The sequence below is a fragment of the Rattus rattus genome, chromosome 15 (genome assembly GCF_011064425.1).
Source record: "Rattus rattus isolate New Zealand chromosome 15, Rrattus_CSIRO_v1, whole genome shotgun sequence".
NCBI lineage: Eukaryota > Metazoa > Chordata > Mammalia > Rodentia > Muridae > Rattus > Rattus rattus.
Window position 1 is genome coordinate 1,490,767 of NC_046168.1, and position 7,266 is coordinate 1,498,032.

The following is a 7,266-nucleotide window of genomic DNA, read 5'->3' on the forward strand; positions in this document are numbered from 1 at the left end:
TAGATTTATTTCTCCTCTTTTGATATTGCCATGAGTTAGGTCTTGCATAGACAGACATTTCTAGAAGACAGCTACACACTGACTTTCTGGTCCTCTGGCTCTCACAATCTTTTTGATCCTCCTTCCATTATGTTCCTTGAGTTCATGTGGAAGAGTTGTGTTGTAGATGTTTTTGTTGGGGCTGGACTCCCCATGATCTTTTGCTTCCTGCTTTGTGTCTGGTCATAGTTTTCTCTGACTGTTTCCATCTGCTGTAAAGAGAAGCTTCTGTGATGAATGGTGAAAGGTATACTTATTTGTGGGATGTGTTTTAGAATGTAGTAAGAGATTAAGCTGGTATAGCAAAGTGGCCCCATAGGCTCCTACATTTGAATGTTGATAGAGTGGCATTAGGAGGTGTGGCCTTGTTGGAGGAAGTATGTCACTGGATCCAGGCTTTGAGGTTTCAGAAGCTCAAACTAGGTCTGGTGGCTGATTGTTTTTTCCTGCTGTCTGCCATTCCAGATGTAGAATGTTCAGCTACCTCCCCAGTACCATGCTTTTGCCATGGCAATAGAGGACTGAACCTCTGGAACTGTAAGCCAGCCGCAATTAAATATTTTCCTTATTAAGAGTACCCTGTTCATGGTGTTTCTTCCAAGCAATAGAACATTGACTAACACAGTGGTGGTAGTCAATTCTCTTCTAAGATCCATGGCCTCACCATCACCAGGATAATTACTGGGTACCTAATACCAAGCATGACTTCCCTCCTGCTAAGTGAGTTTTAAGTCCAGTCGACAGCTGTGCATTGCTAACAACACATGAGAGATTAGTAGTGACTTTAGAAATAAGAAACAAAATATACAGCTACAAATTTGAGGCTAGCCTGTGCTGAACAGTAAAACTGTGCACAAACCAATAAAAAAAAATCATCATATTAGTAGTTAATTTCATTCCACAGAACAGTATCCTACAACTTAGAATATAGGGAAAAGATCATCTGATTTTGGACACAGAAAATAATAACAGCAAAATTTTTAAAATGTCATTGTGACAAATGAGTTATTTGTAGATATGATTCGTGTTCCAATTCTGTGAGTATTTTGCTATTTTAATTCTGCGAAGGAAGAAATTGAAGCTTAAGATACCAAACAAGTAGAAAATAAAAGACAATCTGGGAAGTGATCACCTGTTTATCAGATGAGAGAGCATTAAACTCTAATTAAATGTATAGCAAACAAGAAAATAATTTGGCTTTAGGAATCCTCGTGTGTCCCTGCCTTTTTTCCTACTCCTTTTTCTTGTCCTCTGCAGTAACTCCAAACCAATGAACTCTTTCATCTATTTCATGCCCAAATTGTTTTCTAAAGTGTCTGAATCTCACTTATGGTCAAGGACACTTATCTGATGACAACTTCAAATGTAATTTGTCTTGAAGATTTAGATCAAACTTTTGGTTGTCATTCGAAAGCTCAAACCACTCAATTCTTAGAAAGTAGAGGTTTAGAATAGAAGAAGGAACAAATAAACAGGACTGGTGAGGTGGTTCAATGGGTAGAGACATCTAAGCCTTATGATTAGGCCTAAGGACCTGAGTTCAATCCCCAGGTGATTAGGTTACAGGAAAGAGCCTATGAACCAACTCCTAAGAATTGTCCTCTGACATCTGCAAGTGCATGCCTGCATTCACATATAGTAACCACCCACCCACCCACACATACATTTTTTAAAGAGTGTGGATGTGTTATCCCTGCATGCCTATTAGAACTGGGAGTATACAGAAATGGTGACCATACAAAATATTGTTGGAAATGTGGACATTCAGGATTCATAACAGATGGCTAGCTGGGATGGTCTCTCAATCGTATTTTGGTACTTTCTAATATACATACATATATATCCTATATAACCTTATATGTGTACTTATAAATATTATATATCAAATTAAATATTTATAATATATATATAAATTTAATCATATTACTTGTAGTCTTCTTTTCTTAAATGAAAATTAGGTACTTAAGAGTCAAGCAAACACACTACTGGACATTTAACCCAGATAACTTACAAACATATACATTTTATACATGAATTCTCAAAGAAGGTTTATTTGTAGTTTCAATAATTTAAGCAACCAAAATCCAAGAGACAAATGCTTACACAAATCACAGTACAGCCAAACTGTCAAATAATTCTCAGCAATAGAAGGATGTTGTACTACCCATCTGAGCAATTTGGTTAGACCACTACAAAGTCAAACTGAGTAAAAAAGGACCTCTTTCTAAAGATCACCTACAAAATGATTCCATGGAAAATATCAAGATACAAAATCACTTAGTGGTTGTGAAGGATTAAATGTGGTGGAGGGGATAGATGGGCAACAATAAGGGGTAATAGGAAATTAAAAAATGGGGTTCAGAGATAAACAAGGAATTCACAGCTGAGGAATGCCGAATGGCTAGGAAATGCCTAAAGAAATGTTCAACATCTTTAGTCATAAGGGAAATGCAAATCAAAACAACCCTGAGATTCCACCTCACATCAGTCAGAATGGCTAAGATCAAAAACTCAGGTAACAGCCAATGCTGGTGAGGATGTGGAGAAAGAGGAGCAGACTGTACAACCTTTCTGAAAATCAGTCTGGAGGTTCCTCACAAAATTGGACATTGAACTACATGAGGACCCAGCTATACCTCTCTTGGGCATATACCCAAAAGATGCCCCAACATATAACAAAGACACATGCTCCACTATGTTCATAGCAGCCTTATTTATAATAGCCAGAATCTGGAAAGAACCCAGATGCCCTTCAACAGAGGAATGGATATAGAAAATGTGGTACATCTACACAATGGAAAACTACTCAGCTATCAAAAACATTGACTTTATAAAATTCATAGGCAAATGGATGGAACTGGAAAACATCATCCTGAGTGAAGTAACCCAATCACAGAAAAACACACATGGTATGCACTCACTGATAAGTGGCTATTAGACCAAATGCTCGAATTACCCTAGATGCACAGAACACATGAAACTCAAGACAGATGATCAAAATGTGAATGCTTCACTCCTTCTTTAAAAGGGGAAAAAGAATACCCTTGGCAGGGAATAGGGAGGCAAAGATTAAAACAGAGGCAGAAGGAACACCCATTCAGAGCCTGCCCCACATGTGGCCCATACATATACAGCCACCCAATTAGACAAGATGGATGAAGCAAAGAAGTGCAGGCCGACAGGAACCGGATGTAGATCTCTCCTGAGATTCACAGCCAGAATACAGCAAATACAGAGGCGAATGCCAGCAGCAAACCACTGAACTGAGAACGGGATCCCTGTTGAAGGAATCAGAGAAAGGACTGGAAGAGCTTGAAGGGGCTTGAGACCCCATATGAACAACAATGCCCACCAACCAGAGCTTCCAGGGACTAAGCCACTACCCAAAGACTAAATACATGGACTGACCCTGGGCTCCAACTGCATAGGTAGCACTGAATAGCCTAGTAAGATCACCAGTGGAAGGGGAAGCCCTTGCTCCTGCCAAGACTGAACCCCCAGTGAACGTGATTGTTGGGGGGAGGGCGGTAATGGGGGGAGGATGGGGAGGGCACACCCATATGGAAGGGGAGGGGTGGGGGTTAGTGGGATGTTGACCTGGAAAAATCTCTGGGGTGAAAAAACATGTCTGTATCTTGTTTGAATCAACTGGAAACTATGAGATATATTCTGTACCAATGTTAATTTTTTTAGTTTTAATGATGTAAGGACCTTACTTAAGAGTTAATTAGGGGGGTTGATTTTTGTTTTGTTTTGTTTTTTGTTGTTTTGTTTTGTTTTTGGGGTTTTTGTTGTTTTGTTTTTGTTTGTTTGTTTTTGACTGATGAGGTATCCAATGGAATTTTTGTATATATAAATGAAGATCAATGCAGCTGGCTAGCATTGACATGATAACTGCTATCTAAGCTATGAACATAGGAGACATGTATAAATGTACAGAAAACTCAATACAATTAACATCAGTGTTCCTCACATCTCCCAGACAACACAGGCAAAATAAAGCCCAAGAGAGATGAATCATCTTCTGGAGAAGTTACAACTTCCCCATGCCTTGTCTATACTGATAATGTGAGTGTACAATATTAAATAAGCATAGCACATCTCCAAATGTTGCCAGATTCTAATTAGTAGACGTCTAATCTCTGGAGACATCCCAGTCAGGATCGAGAGAATCCCCAGTGAGGAGGAAACGCTACATTACAAGAGCTATGACTTCATTTCCTTACACAGCTATTTCCCCTTCAGGTCTGTACAGTCCACAGGGCAGCTGCTTCCCGCCTTGGAGTCAATTCAAAGCTCATGGTCTAGTACATGCCAACAGCTGCCAGAAGCATCCTAATCTTTCAGTTCCTGGACTCATGGGAAGAAGGGATTTTGGCCAAGGTAATCAAAATTGATTCCTCTTCTCAACTTCAGCCAGACAGCAGGGTGGAGGGCTTCCCTTGGGAGTGCAACTCAATTTCTCATCCCAGAGCACTTCTTTCACAGGGTCTTGGTTACATGGACCTTATTTTTCTTGGCCATGTACAGTACAATAGGAACAGGCAAATGTAGCATACTTTGTAAACAACAGACTAGAACTCTGTATCTCCAAGGCTATCCAGGTCAACCAAGCAGGACAGACTGAACAAGGAAGCCCTCACCAGTTCAAAACCCAGACACTTTAAAAATTCTCATTGTAACCCATCAAGTCTTCCTTTGGATGGTGAACTCACATCCCAAGTGTCTCACTTCATCTAGCATCCTATGCTATCTCCTCAATTCTTACAAAATCCAAGGCAGCTGGACCACAAGCTAATTACTGTTGTCAGCATTATTAACAACAGCTAGCATTTCACATGTTCATATATTCCAATGCTCTATTTACATAATTTAAGAATGAAAACAAGGAAGGCTATCCAGTTTTTATCCTGATTTGATGAATTAAAACATCGTTGACAACTGCTAAGGTCTGCATATTTCAAAAGACCTTTCCCTTCTGATTAATTGTAGAGTCTCCCTCTTCCACTGGAAGACTTGGATACCTACAGTCAATGCTGAGAACTTGGACACCTGACATACTAAGGAATTAATAGAGACAAGCAATTAGCTTGATAAGTGGCACTCTTATGAGCTAGGCTCATAGCTCTCTGATATTATTTACTTATTTATAAAAATTACAGATAAGAATAATGTCAGTCATACTAAGCAGGTGTGGGGATTAAATGAAATAAGATAGAGTATTCAGCACGATACCTGACAAGTAGTATGGTGGTGATTGTCTAATGCATTAAAAAAAGGATCTGTAGCAATTGGTAGAGAGTCTTAGTAACTTGTTCTATTGCTGTAATGAGACACCAAGGCCAACTCAACTCTTATAAAAGAAAGCAATCAATTGGAGGGCTTGCTTACAGTTTCAGAGGTTTTGCCTATTATTAACATTGGAGACACAGTGATGGATGGCAACCTGCATGGCTCTGGAGCAGTAACTGAAAACTACATCATAATCCACAGGCCTGGGGGACGGAGGTAGAGAGGCAGGAGGGAGAAAGGGAGAGTGGAAAGAAGGGAGAGAGACAGAGACAGACAGACAGACAGACAGACACACACACAATCACACACAGAGAGAGAGAAAGAGAGAGAGAGAGACAGAGACAGAGAGACAGAGAAAAGAGAGAGAGAAGAAGAAGAAGAGGAGGAGGGGAGGAGGGGGAGGAGGGGGAGGAGGAGGAGGGGGAGGAGGAGGAGGAGGAGGAGGAGGAGGAGGAGGACCTAAGCTTGGCATGGGCTTTGGAAACCTAAAACCTATAAAGCCTAAAAACATACTTCTTCCAACAAGGCCACAGCTCTCAATCCTTCTAATCCTTCCCAAATACTGTCAGTTCTGATGGCTAAGCATCCAAATATATGAGCATATGAAGGCATTTTTAATCAAACCATCACATGGAGAGAGGGAGAAAGGAAGGGAGATAGACAAGAAATTACCACATTTTGACTAACAGAACAGTCATAATTTATGTTGTGATATGGACTGAATCATCTAAACAACCAAATCTATGTTTTTGGGCATGTTATTGCCATGTACAGAGATGTTATATTACTACAACCATAGTTGTGAGATTGAGGTCTTCACAACAGTTCACTCTAGTCCATCAGCACCATCTTTAGGACAACCACTCAAAAACATTTATGTTAGAGAAGGAATAGTCCTCATTTAGTCACATCTAACGAGGGACCTCCCTCTCCCTCATTTATCCTGGGCAAACAATTGTAGCCAAGATCAACTCTCCATCCAGAAAAGAGAATCATGGAATATTTACTCATAGCTCTGCTGGCTGAAATCTCTTCCTCGTCAGCTTATTATCTAGAATCCTGAGATTCTCTTTCTAAGGGAAAATGAAGTGAAATCTTGCAAAAAAAAATTTCAACTAAAAATGATTTTTTAAAAGTTAGGAATCAAGCCCACATACTCATGGAAACCAAGCAAGTCCCTACTCAGTGATAACATGGTCAGGAAAGAAATAGAGAAAGAAATTAAAGACTTTCTAGAATGGGAAACCAGGAAAGCATGCTAAGAGGAAATTCATAGGACTAAGTGTCTTCATAAAGAAATTGAGAACCTCCTACACTAGCAACTTAAAAGCACATCTGAAAGCTCTGGAACAAAGAAGCAAACACACAAGAGAAGTAGATAGCAAAAAATAATCAAACTCAGGACTGAAATCAATCAAGTAGAAACGGAAAGAACTACATGAAGAATCAACAAAACTAGGAGCTGGTTCTTTGAGAAAACCAACAAGATAGATAAATCCTTAGCCATTAACTAAAGGGCACAGAGACAGAATCCAAATTAGCAAAATCAGAAATGAAATGGGTGACATAACAACAGAAACTGAGGAAATTCAAAAAATCATCAGATCTTACTACAAGAGCCTATATTCAACAAAAATGGAAAATCTAGATGAAATGGATGATTTTTCTAGACATATATCACATACTAAAATTAAATCAGGATCAAGTAAACTATCTGAACCACCCCATAACCCCTAAGGATATAGAAGAGGTCATTAAAAGTCTTCAAATAAAAAAAGCCCAGAAACAGATGGTTTTAGTGCAGAATTCTATCAGACCTTCAAAGAAGACCTAATACTTCTCAAACTAATCCACAAAATAGAAACAGAAGGAATACTACCTAAGTCATTCTATGAATACCTAAACCACACAAAGATCCAAAAAAGAAAAAGAATT